This window comes from Gopherus evgoodei, chromosome 2 (assembly GCF_007399415.2).
Source record: "Gopherus evgoodei ecotype Sinaloan lineage chromosome 2, rGopEvg1_v1.p, whole genome shotgun sequence".
Lineage (NCBI taxonomy): Eukaryota > Metazoa > Chordata > Testudines > Testudinidae > Gopherus > Gopherus evgoodei.
In genome coordinates, this window is record NC_044323.1 from 67,369,637 (window position 1) to 67,388,970 (window position 19,334).

General features: G+C 39.2%; 1 protein-coding gene across 3 annotated transcripts in view; it reads right to left on the reverse strand.

Moving 5' to 3' along the window:
- Positions 1-18,029, reverse strand: part of TBC1D5 (TBC1 domain family member 5) — a 518,872-nt gene extending 500,843 nt beyond the window's left edge. For all 3 annotated transcript variants that reach the window (XM_030550915.1, XM_030550913.1, XM_030550914.1), the window contains exon 1: positions 17,827-18,029. The gene's annotated coding sequence lies outside the window, so the exon portion shown is untranslated. The remainder of the gene's footprint in view (positions 1-17,826) is intronic.
- Positions 18,030-19,334: the final 1,305 nt, after the last annotated feature.

The following is a 19,334-nucleotide window of genomic DNA, read 5'->3' on the forward strand; positions in this document are numbered from 1 at the left end:
AAGTGGGAGGAACCAAGCTAACTCTCCCACAAGATGTGTGATGGAACTCAGTAGTGAACTGTTTTGAGCACTATATCAAGAACTGACGTAATCTGATGACAAGTTTGTGAACAAAATTGTGAAAAAATAGATGGTACTGTCATAGCCAAAGTTCTCAACATTGGGCTTAAGAGAAAAGTTGAACACATGCTGAGTACCCTGAAGCCTATTTCAGTAGCAGGGAAATAGCTGTTTTATTGTTGATGCTGTTGAAATTTGGAACAAACTCAGTAAGACCTTAAAAAGAGAAATATGCAGTGACAGAATTAAATTACAAGCATAAAAAACCAAATGGGACAAGCACTATGTCCAGCTCATTTTCTTGCAAATATTCTCAATACTCAGTACCAGGGTCAAACCTTAACTGCTGAAGAGGAGGAGTTGGCTATGACATGGACATCCAGCAATCATCCCTCCATAATTCAAACTATAATAAACTTCAGAGCTAAGGGTGAACCATTCAAGAAATGGATGTTTGCTGATGATGTTTTAAAGTAAGTCATACCAGTGAACTGTTGGAGGTCACTTAAGCACTTGGATTCAGAGACCACTGAAGTGATAATCTCAATTTTAACAGCAGTAGCTTCTGCTGCTGGTGTAGAAAGAATATATTTTTCTCCTTTGGACTAATTTATTCCAAATTGAGAAATTGTTTGGGACCTGAAAAAGCAAGAAAGCCTGTTTTTCTTTTCCAGATTATGAACAAACAGGAAAATGAAGGTGAAGATGACTGAGTTAGCTGCAGAAGCCAATATTTTAAGTTTCTCACGTTGACTTGGCTGACATAGGCGATTTAATATTTCATTTAACTATTTTAGTTAAAAACAATTTTAACAAAAACAAAGCTGATTTTAAAAAACTTGAATGTTTAGCTAAATTCAAAAAGTAATATGCTTGTTTTATTAAAATATTATATGTTTGCTGTTGAAGAAAAAAATCCAGAATACATAATCTTGTTTCAGTTAAATAAAACAACGTAAATGTCTGTCTGGTGATGTTCTCCTAATACAGCATGGCAAGAAAATCCTCCAAATATTAATGATTAACCTGTTAAACTGGAGATAGTTCACCTCCCAATGACTTCATAAATATCTGCTTCAGTAACCTTTGGTAAATGAAATAACTACACAATCTTCATTTTCTAACATAGCTGTAAAACTAATCTGAAAAGTTTTCAAATAAATCACTTTAAAAATATATAGTGTGTACCTTCTAAAAATGAAACCTACATCTATCTCGGAGTTGTGACGAATATGTATTAAAGTTCTAACAACCAACAAGAATGCTTTTATGTGGAAATCCATGATTAAATCAAGTCTTTTAAACCAAGTCTTTTAAACCCTGGTTAAAATCTTATAAGTTCCACTGAGTTTTTATAAATGATCATAACAGTTACGTTACACATTTTTCCAGTTCATCAGGGAAAAATGTTTTGCCACAGAGGAAAAAGTTTTTAATGCTTCACTTTATAGATGGGCAGCAATATCTTGGCCAGGGGAAGGGGGCAGAAAAAGCTTTACCTCCTCCTCTCCCTATAGACTTCTCTGTTGCCTTACCAAATTATTGAAAAGTTGGCAGCCCAGACACAAAATCTGTCCACCTTTTCCATGAAAATGAAGAAAAAAATTAATGATATTTTACTTGACCTTTATTATTTCCCAGGTGAACAAGCAAGATGAATTTTGCTAAGTTTTTCTAATTTAACAAAATCAGTTTGCTTTTAATATCTATATCAATATTTACTCTACAAATGTGTTTTTAAAATGTGAACTGAGGGCCTACTTGCAATGGTATGAGACTGGTACAGCGTGAGCTGTGTAAGTTTCCTCAGATAATTATGTGAATGTACCTCTTTCTCAACTTGAAATAGCCAAGCTATTCTGATTTTGGGCCTTTTAAATAGAGACCACCACCACCAGTAAATTATGTGGTGTCCATTCAGGAATAGATTAAGATCAAACTCATTTAATTAGAAACTAAATTTGAATTCAGGACTCTACTAGCTTCTATCACTCTCCAGGATTTTTCAGTAAAGATGATGAAAGGAGGAAAAACAAAGAACATCCCCCTTCTTCCTTTTAACAGCCAAAGAGGTTGGAGGCTTTGTATTTATCATACCTACTCAATGGCGAATGTCCCATAGTAATTCCTAGGGGAGAGGTAAAAATACAAGAGCCGTCCTCTTTTCCAGCAACAGTGGAAAAGAGGAGGCTTGGCTTCTCACCTGCATGCTGCCCCTGAACACCAGAGAGTCCTTGTTTATTCAGTATTTCGCAAAAATTTTCAGTCCTATGAGAGTGAACCAGAACATGGGTGTATGTGTGACAAGTAGATGGGTGGGGAGAGAAAGGATTGCTGAAACCAGGTAAAGAAACAAAATAAGATAATAAAAGCACAAAAGATTTTTGGGGAGGGTGGAGAGGGACAAAAATATAGAACTGTGGAGGAATCCAATGTAGGGAAGTGGAATGGACATAAGGGAGTGTACATATTCTACCCCCATTACTTCTCCATGATTCTGATCAAAATTGTATGTTGCTGCTCTGGATCAGCAGCAACTAACAATATTCCCAATACCAGTGTGTTTAGTGAGAGACACACATGGGAAAGGTAATGAAGGGATAGGCTGACTGGGGATGGGAAGAAATAGGATGGTGCAAAACGAGTGACTAGACATGGAAGGCGCAAAACGAGTGACTAGACATGGAAGAAGACATAAATGGTGCAGGGATAGTCAGCAATTGGCAAGCAGTTGGGTGCCAGGAACAGTTGAGGGCAGAACCAGAAGATATGAGGAATGAGAAGGAACCCCTCCGCAAGGGACAGCATGAAGCAGAGAGGATAACTCCCAAAGAACAGGGAGTGTAAAGAAGTAGGGAAGAGGGTTCTTGGAGGAAGCCCCCAGTTCAAAGCAATAAGCACCAGATGAAGGCAACTTGGGATCGAATATGAATGGACATTGACCTCATCCCGCAAAACCCAAGTGTCCCCTTCCCTGACACTACTTTCTTTCATGTCTCACTACTAGAAAAGGATTCTAAGCAGCTGGCAGTTGTGAAGTCTTAACAAGCCTGGAGCCAATCCAGCTTTGAGTCCACTAGGCCGACACTCAGATTAGCTTGCTCATCAGGAGCAACAGCCGCATAACTCTGCCTTCCTATGTGGGCTCCTTTTGCACAGAGTGCAGAAAAAGTGTATAGAGAACCCAAAAGGATGTAGTAGCACAGATATGTCATGCACTGCTAGTGGGACTATACTTCAAGTGAATAGGTGAAAGCAAATAATTTAAGTAATCTTATTTGATAAGCAAACTGTTCCATGTTCATGTGTACAATGAAATCTTACTAAAGCGACATGGTTTAATAACTATTAAACAAGTACTATTAATTTAGGAATCTACTAGACACTATAAACTCAAAGAAAGGGTGCTTGTTTACGCCTCATTATAGTGTCAGTGAGTCAAAGAACTAAACTTAAGCAACAAAAGCCTGACAGGGCTGGCTGCATTTTTTTCTGTCAAGCACATTGAACAAAAAAGTCAAGTCTCAAATAATTGCACTGATCATTGACTACATATATAAAATGAGTCAGTTTCTTCAAATCCAAATGTAAAATCTTTCCCAATGCTCTGAGACATACTCCACCTTTCTTCCTCAATGAATTTATTGATGCCAGAAGTCATAGTGTATTTGCGGAAATTCTTAACCTTAGTGGGAAAAAGTTAAGGTGAACATGTAAGACCAAGGCCTATGAACATCAGGATCAGAAAACAGTCTATGATACTGGTTTAACCTACTAGCCTTACTTTTATGATTTTGTCACTTAAATGCCAATGTCATTAATAAACAAGATTCAAAATATTAACTGTAAATTAAAGTTTTAGCCACTTGCTTAATTTTTTTTTTCTTGCATTCCCCAAAAAACTACTCCAAAGACTGAATTCCTACATTTATGCGTACTCTGATTCTCAGATGAAATCTTTGGCAAAATTTTGATGGCGTCCTTTAAATGTTTCAAAATCAGATACTTCCCTGAAACAAATGCTATCTAAATTCATCCTGCTAAAAAGGTAACATCCATAAAATATACTGTTGAGATTATTACCATCAACTCAAACTTAACAGCAAAACATGATTTTTCCTACAAAAATCTCCTCTCCCTAATCCTCACAAATTCTCATTGTGTGCATACCATCGTCCTGTGTGAGTCTTTGAGACCTATAACCCAAGGGGTCACCTGAAACTCCCCTTAGCCCCCTTTGTCTTCACACCTCCAGAGAGCATCCCAGTCTTGCAACTTCATTCATTACATTTGTAAGATCTACATCTTCCTTGGTCCACACAGATAAAACCATCAGGCAGGTCTTCGCCACTTCTACTTATTCTAACCTTTTCCTCACTAGCTGCCACAACACCCATTTCCACCCCATTCCTATTCCTAAAAAAACTGTAGACACAAAGATAATTATGTCTCCTGGTCATCACTCGGACCATCTGACTTGCTCTCTTCAAATTCTTCCCTTAGTTCCCACAGCACATCAAGCTCAAATTTCCTATAATCACTTTCAAGGCCCTATATAGCTCTGACCATCTCTTCTTTATTCTTTAGGAAATGCATGTATTGTTCATTCAACCTTTTTCAGTAGTATTCCTGCTACTACTTATTTGAAATAGAAAAACTGAAATGGATTCTATTTTTTAAATCTCACTGCATTTGGAACAAAATATTAACCTGTAAGGCAAATAACTAATTGGTACACATTAAAACACATTTCAACCACCACTGCCTCTACACCAAAAATCAATAGAAACATATACACAACGAACAGAAACAAAGGCAGAAGCAATGAAGAGAAAGTGGCTTAACTTGATAACTGCCTGGTATGCTCCACACTCACCCTCCCTCTCAAGCCTCTTAGTAAATATATATTGATTGTAATTATATTGAACAGTTAGTTCAAAGTTTATTTAAATGGTGGCTTTTCAACTGCTGAAGTCAGCAGCAATGCCATTCATGACTCCACGCCTATGAGAACAGACCCATTTTCCCTTCCTGGAACAAATCTCAAACAATCTGCAACCTAGAACGGCAATGTTCGACTTCATGAACTAAGTGCTTACTCAGCAGGCATCCAGAAGATAATGCATTACTCCACTTAACCATGCTAGCATTATTACCATTTTACATAAGAATCCATAACAACAAGTGTATGTTTGACATACTGCAAAACATATGGGCAAACAACAGATATTTTGTCTGACCCCTGTCAGGTCAATTAATTTCCTTATCAATGACAATGTCACGAGAACAGCAAAACAAGGCAACACAGAAAAAAATGATCTCCAATACTGGAGAAAGCCTGTGGCAACCCAAATATATTCAGTGAGATGAAATGTCTAATTTAAAAGCAAACTGTGCAGAAGTAATTTTCTATTCCTACCGTACAAGCTTCATCTTTTGAGTCATGTATAGTATCAAATGCTGTACTTCACAGTAAACTAATTTTATGAAATCATATGGTTGTCAGAAAGAGACAGCATTATTTTATTTATTATTTATAAGGCACCTATCCAGAGCTCCACTCCATTAGAGGAATTCATTTCATTTTAACCTTATGTTTTACATGCAGTATAAATGACTATTTTTAAAAATAGCTAATGAAATAATCTAAATAACAAAATCTAAACATGAAGCAAAGTCAAATATAAACAGCAGAAATTATGTCCACACAAGTTTTATACAGTGTAGTTTCTAATCTTTCATATTTTTTTACCAAGGCAAAATACATCACCTTAGAAAATGTAATCAATGTTCTTTAACATTCGTGATGAGGGATTACCTTCAGGGTCAAAAGCAGCACTATATGAATACCAATCTCGAATGATACTGCAAGAAGAAATTTGCTCAATTTTCTATTCACATGACAAAATAAAGTAAATCAAGACAATTAAATCATTTAAGATTTTTGACAGGATAGGTGTATGCTTAGTTATTGGCATTTGTATCTCCATTTCCCTGCCATCCGCAGTCATTTTTCTTAATGTTGGATCTAAGATTCCAGAGATTCCTGGAACCAACATTCCTGACTTGTTTTCCGTAACAATTGTTTAAAGTGAGTAAGCTGAAGAGCTGTAAAACTGAAATGTGCAAGCTAAATTTCTAAATAAAGTTAAGTCCAAACATTAAGTGCTCCAAGATTTCTTATTACTGTAAATAATCTGAAAACTTTACTGATCGCTCAGTTCTGTTTTTGAGAAAGAACCATTTTACCTGCTGTAACAAAGCTGTCTGATATAATTTTGTTTTTCACAATGAAGCAGATCAATGAATATTTGTGACAGCTGGTGCCTTGACTATCTAATAAACCAGAATTAATATTAAACTATTATAATTTTGTTATTGCATCTATGCAGTGTATGTTATCCAATCAGAGAGACACTCCTAAAACAGGAATACTCGGACACCAAGTTGGGATGAAGACTCTTCAATTGGATACAAAGCGTCAAAGGTAATTATGTTGACTTTAATTAGTAATTATGTGTAAAGTATCCAATTTGAAAGTCTAAAATACACATTTAAAGCATCTTTTAAAATGGGAAAATAAAAAACCTTGCCCTGCACACAAGAATGACTTTATAACCAAGTAGTGGAGCTAAACAAAATAGGTATGGACTTAATTAAATCTGTAGTTACATGTAATTGTGTAAGGATATTTGAATTAAAGGCCAACATAATACACAACAAGCTAATGAAGACTTAACACCTGGGCTAATAAAGCCCTCAGAGAATTAAAAACAGAGGGCTTCTGGCTACACAAGGAGACAAGTCAAGGCAAAACTGACAGCCACTGACCATGGGCACAGCTTGATCAGTCATAAAAGACTAAGACAGATGTTAAGACACAACATGCTGCTATTAGGAGGGACAGCAGCTTACTGCTATGTAACATTTTCAACTTGCTAAATCAACAGATTGTTACTAAATTCAGACAGCTATGGTTGCTTATCACAGGAATAACCTAACACTTTATTTTTGGTAATATCCTCTTAAATTTAAATTCCAAAAACTACGTTAAGGTAGCCAATATTGGTAGTAGAGACTGAAAACTACGAAAAGGAAACCCATCTTTAATTCCAGAGAATGCCAAATCAATGGGAGAGGAAAAAATGTGAGCATTGTCAAAGGCAAGAGAACTGGGGAAACCCCAGTCCCAAGAGGAGCAGCAAAGAAGTTAACACGTCAGTCTACACCCAGACAGCCATAATATTTGTTGAATACTGCAGCTAAGTACAGTGACGAATTGTTAGAAAACAAGAAAGTTGTGCTGGCTGCTACAAAAGCATTTTGGAATTAAAAGTATATTTCTATTCTTGAAAATTTCAGCAAAATAAACAGCAATATAAATTGGTGTAACTATTATCTTTACCAATCAAAATCCTTAGCTATATATTGAAAATTGGACCCAAGTCAAACGACAGCTATTTTATTCCTGTCCCTAATAACATATAATGATGAAATCATTGAAAATTGTAGCTCAGGGCTTTGAAAGGTAATTTCTCACTGACTTGGAAATAATCAGAATTAGTACTCAATTTTTTCATTTACTTGGAGGTTAATTTGATTACTGATGTTAGGAGTAGTCTGGTCATAGCAAATGAGAGATGTTAGTTAAAATGTAACACTTTGGCAATTTAGGGACCCACAGGCAGCTTGACTTTTTTTATTTTTTTTTTTAAACTAGAGGGGAAATATATACAATACATAGCACAAACACTGCAGAGTAAGTCTCAAAGTCTAATGTAATCATTAAAGCACTAATGCCGATTGGTTTTATTCTGTTAAGTGAACAGAATGTTTTTGAGAAGTGCTGGATTGAAAGTTCTCTGAGCCCTCTATCCCTGTCAAACACATCATTATCTTCCCTGTCCCTTCCTCAGGCTCAGCTCCTGCTTTTGCCCTGCACATTCAGGCCATGTCCAAACCCTGTTACCTCTTCACCCATATAATTAAGATCCAACCTTTTCATTGTCCACACAGTTAAAACTCATCTCCAGAGTTTACTACTGCAACTTCCCCCCTTTAGTGTAACCTACATCAGTTTCCCTCCAATCCATTCAAAATGATGCCAGTAAGATGATCTGACCAGATCACCCTACTCTTAAAATACTTCCATGGCTTCACACTTTAACAAGGAAATTCAGCTTTATCCAGTGATCTTTAAGACTCTACATGTCTCTGCCTCTCTGTACCCTAATTCTCTCTCTCCCCTAGCCAGCTCCAAGATTTTTTTTAATAATCCCAGCAGCACATGAATACCCTCTATGAGATGGTTCAAAAAAGCCTTATTTTTATTTATATCCCACCACAAGGCCTACTTCTTCCATTACACCTACAATTAGCCAAAATCATCTACTTGTTTATCTTAGAAAGTACTCCATCATGCTCTGCACTTCAGTGATTAACCATGTAATAGTATTGATATGACATCTGTCCTTCCTCACCTACATCTCACTATTATTTACATTATGGTATCACGTAGGCACTCCTCTTTTATTCCGTATTTGCACAGTCTCTGCCCTGAAGAGTTTTCAAGCTAAATAGACAAAGCAGACAAATCATTAATGGAGAAAATATAATATGCAAGCACAATGAAAAGTGTGATGGTCAGCAAATGTCACGTTAGTGCTACAATTTGTGTTTTGTTTCAGTGTTTTACTGTGGGTTTTGGGGCATGATTAAACTTTTTGGTTGGGATTTTTTGGGAGATTAGCTAAAGAGAGACAAAGGAAGAGAGGGGAAGGAGATCATGCAGATTTAGGCTGAAAAAACAACTGAGGAAGGAGGTGGGAGGGAGTTGAAGTGAGCAGCCAAACAGCAAAGGAGAGAGAAAGTCCAGAGTAAAAAATGTAGAAAGCTATCTAGCATTGACAACATCATCAGTGTCTGAAAGTCCCTGCAGCAGCTGCTCACCTCTGGTCCTGCCAGCTGCATCTCTAGGCAGCCCATCCCAGCAGTTTCTTTCTTCTTCAGGCTCACATGGCGGGAGCTATATGGACTCTGATATCCTCAAAGTGGAGGTGTTCCCTGAACAGTTCTGAGTTTAGGTTACATGGGGGGAACGAGGGTATGAGAGATAATTAACCCCCTTGTGTCCTATCTCAACTTAGTTGTGAGCTACCTCAACTGAGATTACCAACAAGGGTGACAGTTAAAACCATGGTCAGATGCCAGCTCCAGCAAGTAGCAGTCTAAAAAAGTTTCATTAAACAGCTATAAAATGGCAATGGCTTTCACTCACTATTGACCTATTTCAGATTTTAATTTCTGATCTATAGGTAAAAAGCTATGTACTGTATTCCAATTCCAGTATCCAGAGCTCAGAAAAAAACTGACATGATTAGACCAAGGACAAAACCTACTAACCTGGGAGAAAAATACCTGTACTGCTATGCCAACCAAGGTCATACAATCCCACAACATATACTAATTAGGGCAATAAAAGAGTGCATTACATTTTTGTACTGGTTTTACACCACTTTTTCTTTACTACAATAAATCATGGCGTATCTCTTCCCAAGTTTTCTTCAATGTCTGTCTCCTCTTTTGCCCTCTCCCTCGCCCTTATACCCTTATTTACTCTTTCTTCTCCAGCTTCTTCCCACAAAGTCTAGCTAAAACATAAGTTTCTCTTCTTACCCGGATCTGGCAAACTTCCAGTCTTGGAGAGGGCTTTATCCAGTTGATTCACTTAGATTATCAAATCCCAATGGTACAGAGTCCTGTTTGACAGGTTCAGGATTCTCCAGAATCATCTCCTTTCACTAAAGCAGTGGCGTGCATACAATTGCTACCAGAATCATATGCAAGTTCAGCTGGGTTTGGAACCAGGTTATGTCGTCACTTGTTTCTTCTGTATTGGGGACCTTAAATCAGTCTCAATTGGGCATAATTTCATAGTGCACCTATGTCCAGTGACAGTAGCTACTATTGTTCCTTGCTTTTTCCTCATCCAGTTTCATCAGGACTGATTCCCCTCCAACTCACACTTCATTCTAATGGGCAAAGTTATCACAGACATGAATTATACACATGCTCTCCTATACATGTGAAGGTGTAGTCCACGTGATAAATTTAGCAGTCACCTTTGACCACCTCAGCTACTCTCTGCCAACTCTCCCAGGATTTAATCTAATCTTTCAAATAGCTGCCATTTAAAAAAAAAAATGATCTGACAAAAATGTTTTCAACTCGTCTCTCCAAATACGGAATTTCCTTCCGAAGTTGCATCTGCCCAAGTCCCATGATGAGAAAGATTCAGCCTGGGGCTAAGAGCAGCTTTTCTATCCTTAATGTTATAATTTAAAGTATGTCATTGTGGAAATATGTAAGTAAGTTTGTAGGCAAATTCATAAACCAGGGAAGAAGGAATAAAGTAACCAACCACTACTTAATCAATCTCCCTTCTTTAAGGCAGGTTTCATTATTAAGAAGATACAAAAAACTCAAAATAATACAAACACTGGGTAACCAGCTAGAAAGAGTGTATACAAACCACTGATTTCTTTCAAAAAGTTTTGCAATGGCTTTGACACGCAGAGTGATATAAATGCAGTTCTCTTTAATCACAGTAAAACACAAACTTCCTGCATGTAACATGTTCCTCTTCAGTGCTGTTCACTGTTCTTTCATCAGACTAGGAAGTGAAAGTTACAAGAGTCCAGCTCTCTGAACACTTCAAAGAATAGATTATTTTAAATGTTACCTGTTAACTTAACTTTTTTCCTGGAAAAAAGGTAACAAGGCATAGGCAGGATAAGCATTAAGTGAAAATGAGTGTCTACAATTCGAAAAAAAAAAAAACCAAAATCAAATTCTTGGCCTGCTAGTCTAAACAACTGGATGCAGTGTACATAAAGATTCAGGGATATTATGATGAACTTCAGGTATCACCACAAGCAGCACCTGCTTTGTTTTTTCAGCATACAGAAGTGATATAAAAAGCCAAAGGAAAAAAGAAGAACAGATATATTAGCTGAATTTATTAACTTCCCCCCCAACATAGGTTGAGGCCTAAAGGAGGAAACAGGATGTCACTGACTCATGACTAACTGAAAGTCAAGCGAAGCACCCATTTTCAAGTAACCATGTCCAGTATTTGGTTCTATGTAGAGATATTCTATATTTTTGGGGTGGAAAGGAAGTAGGCACAGAACTTTCTTTACTAACAGCTTATTTCCTAATTACTTTGTGTTCACTGAACATAAAACAGCCCCACTTTCCAATACCCCCAGCCACTATCATTCCAGTACAAAAGACTTGAGGAAAGCAGGGCAGCCAAGATCAGGCATCAGTACTGTTCTACAAACTAAAAACAATCCCGACTAAATCTACAAACTAAGGGCCAAAATTTCTTCTAGACTAACTCCATTGACTTATATGGCTTTATTCTAGCAGCAACTATGTTCCTAAACACTTCTTTGCATTCTTCCTGAATGCACTAGTACCAACTCTTCATTCTGAGCCTGCTCCTTCATTATATTTCTGGAGTTTCTTTAAAAGACACCATTATTTAACGTGTTTAGATTTTAAAGTTTGGAAGAGAAAGGACAAACAATAAATCAAGTGACTTATCAAATATTTTGGTTCATGCTGGTGGATTGACTCTGGGATGGGATATCAAGAGTCCTGGGTTCTGATTACAGCTTCATCATTGACTTGTTGTTAGGCCTTGGACAAATCACTAGCCTCTCACTGAAAATGATATTCACCTTTATTAAGCACGAACATCTATAGATGGAAAGCACTAAAATACCAGTAAGTATTAATCACATGAATAATGTAGAGAAAATTCTTTGCTCATTTTTGACTAGCCTGTGATCAAAGACTGAAAAGTGGCTATGTAGAGATGGCACTTTAATACTCAGATTTATTCAAGTTGTAGTCAGAGTTATACCAAACAGAGCACATTTATATGGGAACCATTATGAGATTAACATAAAATCTACAATGCCATTTTTACAAGTTACTTTTCAAAGAAGATCTTATAGAATTACTTAATGTAGTGTAGAAGTGTACAAAATAACTGTCTTACAGAAGATAATTTAGGTAACACATGCATCCTCTGTAAACTGAATAGAAATAAACCCATACTGCTTCTGCAAAGGAAAAATCGGCCTTCTCTAATCTACAGGAATTCTTTAAATATATAATCAACAAAATAGTGGGTAAAGAAAAAACACTTTCAAAAAGGCCTCTGACAGTATATCTCATAACAAGGCTGTTAAGGAAAATTAATTATGATATAAGTAGTACATTACTACTATAGAAAAGAATATGGCTTACAGATACAGAAAATGCATATGGACTATTTTCAGCATGGCAAAAGGTTAATGGTGGGGTTTCTTACAGCTCCATACAGCAGAACTGGCAGAAAAATAAAATTATTTAGATTAGTCAACACTACAGAAGATTGAAGAACTTCAAAGATATCTACAAAACCTAGATGAATGGACAGCATGATAGCTGATTAAATTTATTGTTGACAAATGCAAGGTAATGCATACTGGAAGAAATAATTTAAATTACTCATATGTATTGCTGTGTTCTACATTTCTCTAACCATTCATAAGAGCTGAGCATTATTGTGGCTAGCTAAATAAAAAACAAGAACTTAGTCGTATTTGTAAAAGGGTGAGATATTTGGATAATGAAAACATCCACAATACAGAAGATGTATATTAAAAAGAAAAAGTATTCTAAAAGATGCAAACTTTCATGCTTTAGGCCACATGCCAACTAGTATGATATAGGAATTTGTTGAAACCTTTGCTATAGCCAACTTATTCTACAGTTATATATTATGGGGGGGTTAAAAATTCCTTTGAAACATATGGTTTTGGCCACCATTGGGGACAGAATACTAGTCCAGATGATCAACAGTCTGATCCAGCATGGCCATTCTGATATTACATGGAAATAAAATTAAAATATCAAAAATATTTAGTAACAGTTCTAGAGGGTCCATTAAGACCCCATGCCTTTCTTGAAATGTAAGTCCAATCCTGTTTTAACAAATAACCATATTTATTTCTCCCGGTAAAAAGAAAAGGCTACTCTCAAAGCATATATAAAGAAAAGTTATATACTACATAATAATGGGCATGTTTATCAAATATGTGAATTTCATGCTAAACATAGTTCATACATTCATAGTTTAGGGTTATCAATAACTCAGAACCACGGTAACTTGAATACTTATGGATCAATATGCTAACTCAGTGGTTCTCAAACTTTAGCAACCTGAGGACCCCCATATTGATTTAAAATTTTTCACAGACTCCCAAGTCCCTCTGCTCAGCCCCAGGCCCCCGTCCCCGCTCCACCCTTTCCCCAATACCCCACTCTCACTCCACCCTCTCCCTCCTAGCGTCTCCTGCACATCAGGGGAACAACTGTTCCCTGGCATGCAGGAGGCACTGGGAGGGAGGGGGAAGAGTTGAGGGAGGGAGGGAGGGAAAGGAGTTGATCAGTGGGGCCCACAGATCCCCTGGAGTACCCTTACAGACCCCAGTTAGAGAAACGCTGTGCTAACTAACAAATCTAGGCAGGGGTACTGGTGGGAGTATGTTATAGACAATCAAATCAAAACAGAGAATAGCTGAGTTACTCCTTAAACACTTGTCCATAACATGTGGCGGGAGGGGGGAATGTATTGCAATAAGAAACACATGCTGGAGGTCTCATTCAGCCAGTAGTAAAACATCATTTGAGTGTCTAAAAATTATAGGTGATACTTTTCTAACACAAAAGGCAAAGCACCGCACAAGGTAACTATTTTGTGATTTATAACAGATAAAGATAAATTAATCACCAAACTGGGAGTTGGCAAGGGAGCAATGATAATTACTTGATTACATTAACAACAGGGAGTCCAGTGGCACCTTAAAGACTAACTGATTTATTTGGGCATAAGCTTTCATGGGTAAAAAACTCCACTTCTTCAGATGCATGGAGTGAAAATTACAGATGCAGCCATAAGTATGCTGACACATGAAGAGAAGGGAGTTCCCTTACAAATGGAGAACCAGTGCTGACAAGGCCAATTCAATCAGAGTGGATGTGGTCCATGCCCAATAATTGATGAGGAGGTGTCAATACCAAGACAGGGAAAATTGCTTTTGTAGTGACCCAGCCACTTCCAGTCCCTGTCAAGCCCAAGTTAATGGTGTTAAATTTGCAAATGAATTGTAGCTCTGCAGTTTCTCTTTGAAGGCACTAGGGACGCGAGATGAGGAAGAGTTGTTCTAAGTCAGCCATAAAAATGTTGGCATCCTGTGGGGCCAGGAATGGTAATATACAAAAGCCAGTAGGAAAACACTTCAGTCTCCCTGGACATTCGATAACAGATTTAAAAATAGCCATACTTCAACCAAAAAAACCTTCAAAAACAGACTTCAACAAGAAATTTTCACTCCATGCATCTGAAGAAGTGGGTTTTTTACCCATAAAAACTTATGCCAAATAAAACTGTTAGTTTTTAAGGTGCCACTGGACTCCTAGTTGTTTTTGAGGATACAGACTAACTCGGCTACCCCTCTGATACCTGATTACATTAGATACGGTCAAAGAGAGGACAGACTAAACCAGTAGATATTAAATGGGAAAAGATTTAGTTAACGCAGATCTAAGGTTGCCCAGTGGTAGCTCGTGCCCTTCCAGAACGTCAAAATTAGCAAAACTCAAATTTCTGAAATACAGAATTAAAGTAAATGTCCACAAAACCTTAATTCTGCCCCACGCTTGTGCTGCAATAGCCATTTTTGGAATTATCTGTATGCATACCAGCTGTATTCCTTGTGTTAGCTGTACTGAATCATGGACCTGGAACAGGTTCGAAGAGCTCTGACTGTGAGATGAGGCTATCTGGGGATTAGTTTGAGGGGCATCATGTAGATGTGACTGTGATATAAGGAAATCTGGGTTTGAGTCCCCACAAATGTCTGCATCATTTCAATGCAGAATTGTATAGATTGTGTCAGTAGCCAGAGGTACAGTCAGTAGTGAGGTTGGATATCAAAGCAGTCTGTGGATTTAATGATGGGTAGGAGAAAGTAGACGTTTAAGTGATCTCTTATGTTTAAGTATGAAGGGGTTGTAAAAGGGTATAATGTGGTTGTTAAATTTAACAGGTGTGGTCTTCTGCTGGGGGAGTAGGCACAGCATTTGTGTGTAAGGCAAATGCAGGTATTGCCTGTCCACTACAGCGAAAAGGCATAGTGCGAGTATGTACGCTATGGGCATTGTGGTGTATTGCTCAAAGAAGGCAGAGCATTTTCCTTAATTTTCAGAGCATTTTCCTTAATTCTGTATTTCCTGGTTTTCAGAAGTCTGAGTTTTGCTGAACTGAACATTCTGGAGGGGCACAAGCTATCATCAAGCAACCTTACCTCTGTGTTAAGGAAGATTTTTGACATTTAATTTCTGTTTAAAAACTAAGAAGTTTGTTGGTAGGAGTTAGTGGTCATTAAGCCAGTTGCAGGTCCCACCTTGGTTTTCAGCTGATATGCTACTGTGACTAGATAATAATCAAAAGCCATAGCTTTTAACAGTGCTTTTCATCAGTGTAACTGAAAGAACTTTACACCAGTATCTCCATTTTCATTTAACTACTGATGAAAACATAAGCAGCAGAAACAAAGACTCAAGCCTATCACTTTGGAAGCAGGGTATGGTACTAAAAAGGGTACAGAGTCTCCACCCTACCTTGTGAACCAACAGAGAGCCCATGAATAGCTTCTTGAAATAGCTTTTGCCTTCAATTGATCTATTTGTAGCTTCATTTGAATTATGAAGTCATCGCAAAGTATAAAAAATACACGCACGCACACTCTGCCACATGTGTATGTCTAACAGATGACAATTACTCTGTTTTCATTGGCTCAGGAGTAACTGAAGTTATTAACTTCGAGAATGAAGCTGTAAAAATAATCAAATTCTTGAGACTACAAATTCTTCAGTACAGGGGGTTTCTCCCTCAGCACTTGCCTGGAACATTCTGGGTGCCATCACAATATAAATAATTAATAGAAAAGCCTGCTGAAAATTGATCAACTACTATCAATGAACTTACATTCCACTTCGTTTCTTTCACCTATGTACTTCGGAGGGACAGCGGCTAGAGCCTTCCACTACCAAAATTGGAGATTTCCTTATTAGGTGAGTCTTTAGAAATACGTTTAACAATTAACCTCTCAGCAATGACAGCAAGCCATACATCTGTTACATTTTCAAAACACAAACTGGTTTGAAAAAAGTAAAAGCATTAGGTTCCTTTCTCTGTGGGCCATTATCAAGGAATATAAAATCCCAACCAGCCAAGCCCCAAACATAACAGTATGTGATGACTCAAACTGAGGTATGCATACATTATATAATATGAGGTTACTAATTCCACTTTATCTCTCTACATTTTTTAATTAAATATTTTCACTGTCAACAATGTAGACCAGATTTGCTTGTAAAACATTTGTAGGGATTTTTTTGGCCTAAAATCCTTGACAGAGATAATACAAGTAAACAAATAACTACTGTGTAATAAACAGACATAAAAATAACATCCATCAATTAGCACATTTTATAAAAGCAAAGATGATGGTCACTCGTATAGCAATGCTTTTCTGACTTAGAGCTTTTCCTCCATAAATCTCAAAGGTAGGTATTATTACCAATTTTTGCCATGGGGGAAAACGGAGGTACAGAGAAGTGTATTTCACATGTCACATAGGAGGCAAGTGGCAGAACTGGGGAAAGAACCCATGTCTCCTGGCTCCCACTCAATGTTATACCCACATGCTTCTTCCCTAACATAAATAAATGGTTTCTAAACATTTACAAACATGTACAATCACAGCACTAAGGCAAGGTGCCAATATGGCAGCAGCAAAACTTTTTCTAGGATTAGTCCACAAAGGCTCCATGATGCAAAAAAGCCACAAGGATCTCTAGCTAAACCAAACTACTTATGGAGATATAGTATAGCACTCTAAGAGTATACAGCAGTTTATAACAGTTGAAAGTATGCTAACAACAGTCCTTGCCTTGAAACTTATGCTAAGTAACTCAAACTACTATACCCTAGAGGAGAAGAAAACAAATTTGAAGGGAACAATTGAATGTCTGAAACTGAGCTTTTTAAGGCAACCGACTGATAATTAGGGTGAACTGAAACCAAAAGGTGAAAAGAACAGGGATGGGGAGGAGTGGGGCTTAAGGACAGGAAGGAAAAACTAACTTCTGTGAACTATTTATAAGGAACTGGGAGGAACGCTGAATTTTCTTAACTTCCCAAGAGCGGAATGAAAACAAACAAAAATGTCTCTCTCTCCAGGGAAAAAAATCTGATGGCAGATCATGCCCCCTCCTCCCCATCCACTTCCACAGCCAGGAAAGAAAGGGAAACAGGAAAAAAAAAATCTGCTTGACACTGTCTACTCTCAACTTGTAATAAATTAACCTCCAGGCACCGATCAATTCCCCAAAATGACCCTGAGGAAGTTTCTGAGAGGCGAGAGAAGGGGCAGCCCACAGCAGTTCTAGCATACAGGCCTCACCGCCACTTCCTAGCGCTTCTGCTGCAACTCAGTGTCAGCTGGGGGATGAGAGAGGTATGGGGTGAAGGGGTCAGGGAGGCTTGTGGGGGGGGGTCACTTTTATTGCAGGAGGCTTGGGCGGAGGCGGGCAGTGGGTCAGGCTGGGGGGGAGGGTAAGATGCTCTGGGGCTGGTTTTACCTGCTGCGGCCGCTGCGGCACGAAGATCTGGCGCAGCCTCTCTCCCTACCCCGCCCCCCCGTGCTGCCCAGACCCCAAACCCACGCCGCCCGGCAGCGACCCGCAAGGGAAGCGGGGCAGAGAAAGGGAAGGGGATGGGCTCTACCCGCACACAGACGTACGTGCGCGCGCGCGTAGCACCCCCCACCTCCCGCACGCAGGCGCCCGGGCTGCAGGGAAGCGGAGGCCGCCCACCGCAGCTGCAGGAGCGCGCCTGCTCGCGCTCGCCCGGCCCGACCCCGCTGTGGGCGGGGCCGAGCAGCGCTAGGAGAGGGAGGGCCAAGGCCCGCGCGGGCAAGGGAAGGCGAACTGTGAGGCTGGAAGCTCGGATTCCCAACCGTCTATCTGCAGAACACTGATTCCCCCTGAAGCCCCGCCCCTTCTACGAGGCCCTCCCGGCTTGCTCCATCCCTCTGCCGCACTCGCTGTCCCTGAGCGTGGGCTGTGCGGTCACAATCCAATATCCTCCCTCTTTCCCACCAGAGAGGCTGGCAGGGGGGAGGCTGATCATGAAGCTTCCTGACTCTGTGTTTTAGGGTGGAGCGGAGGCCAGTGTATTACTGATGTTATGGAGCAACCGCCTGAGCAACTGATGTTATGGAGCAACCCCAACCCTGAGTCAGGACACACACATACCCCAGGGGCCACAGGACCAAGTCCCCCATACACCCTGAAGGCCATGTGTGGAGCAGAGGCTCTACCATGTCCCTTGCAGAAACATTCCCCAGCTGGTCATGCCCATAGAGAATTACAAATTGAATTGGGAGAGGAAAGGTATTGATCTGTGGGTGAGAGAAGACAGTATCGGAGAGGAGATACTGCCAGAGGGGTGTGATCCCATGCACTTCATTGATTCCCCTCACAAGAATGTTTTTGAAAATTCCATGTAATTTGGGAAACTGTGAAGCTAGTGGTGGGCAAAAGTGCTTTGAAAGCCTTCAAAGACAGCACTATAAACATACAATGTATTTTATTACATTAAATTGCACAAATACCAATTTCACATTTATTCAGAGCCTTTTACCCTGTGGGGAGCCCAATGCATTTCTATATAGTGTGACAAATTGCCGGTACTGTTATGCTGGGTCTCATGCTTTCTCTTCTTTGGGGAAGGTTCAGGGCACCATTGCTTGACTCTGAACTGGTATTTTAATTATCCCACTAGTGTCCTTGAGGAGGAGAGTTGAGAGGGAGGGACCTGGGCCCACCCTCTTCTCCAGGTCCCAACCCAGGGGCCCTGAGGTTTGTGGTGAACCACTTGAACTAGCAGTTCCTTCCCCTGAGCTACTTCTCTCTCTTGCCCTTCAGCTTGTGAAGGGGCTTCTTGCCTTCCGTCTTTCTACACAAGCCAGGTGCCCCTTACCCAGGGTTTCTTTTGGATTTCTGAGCCCACCACAGCACTCCTCCAAACTTTCCTTTTGTCTCTCTGCTTCAACCAAACCTTCCTACTTCAATTCCCACACTGTCTG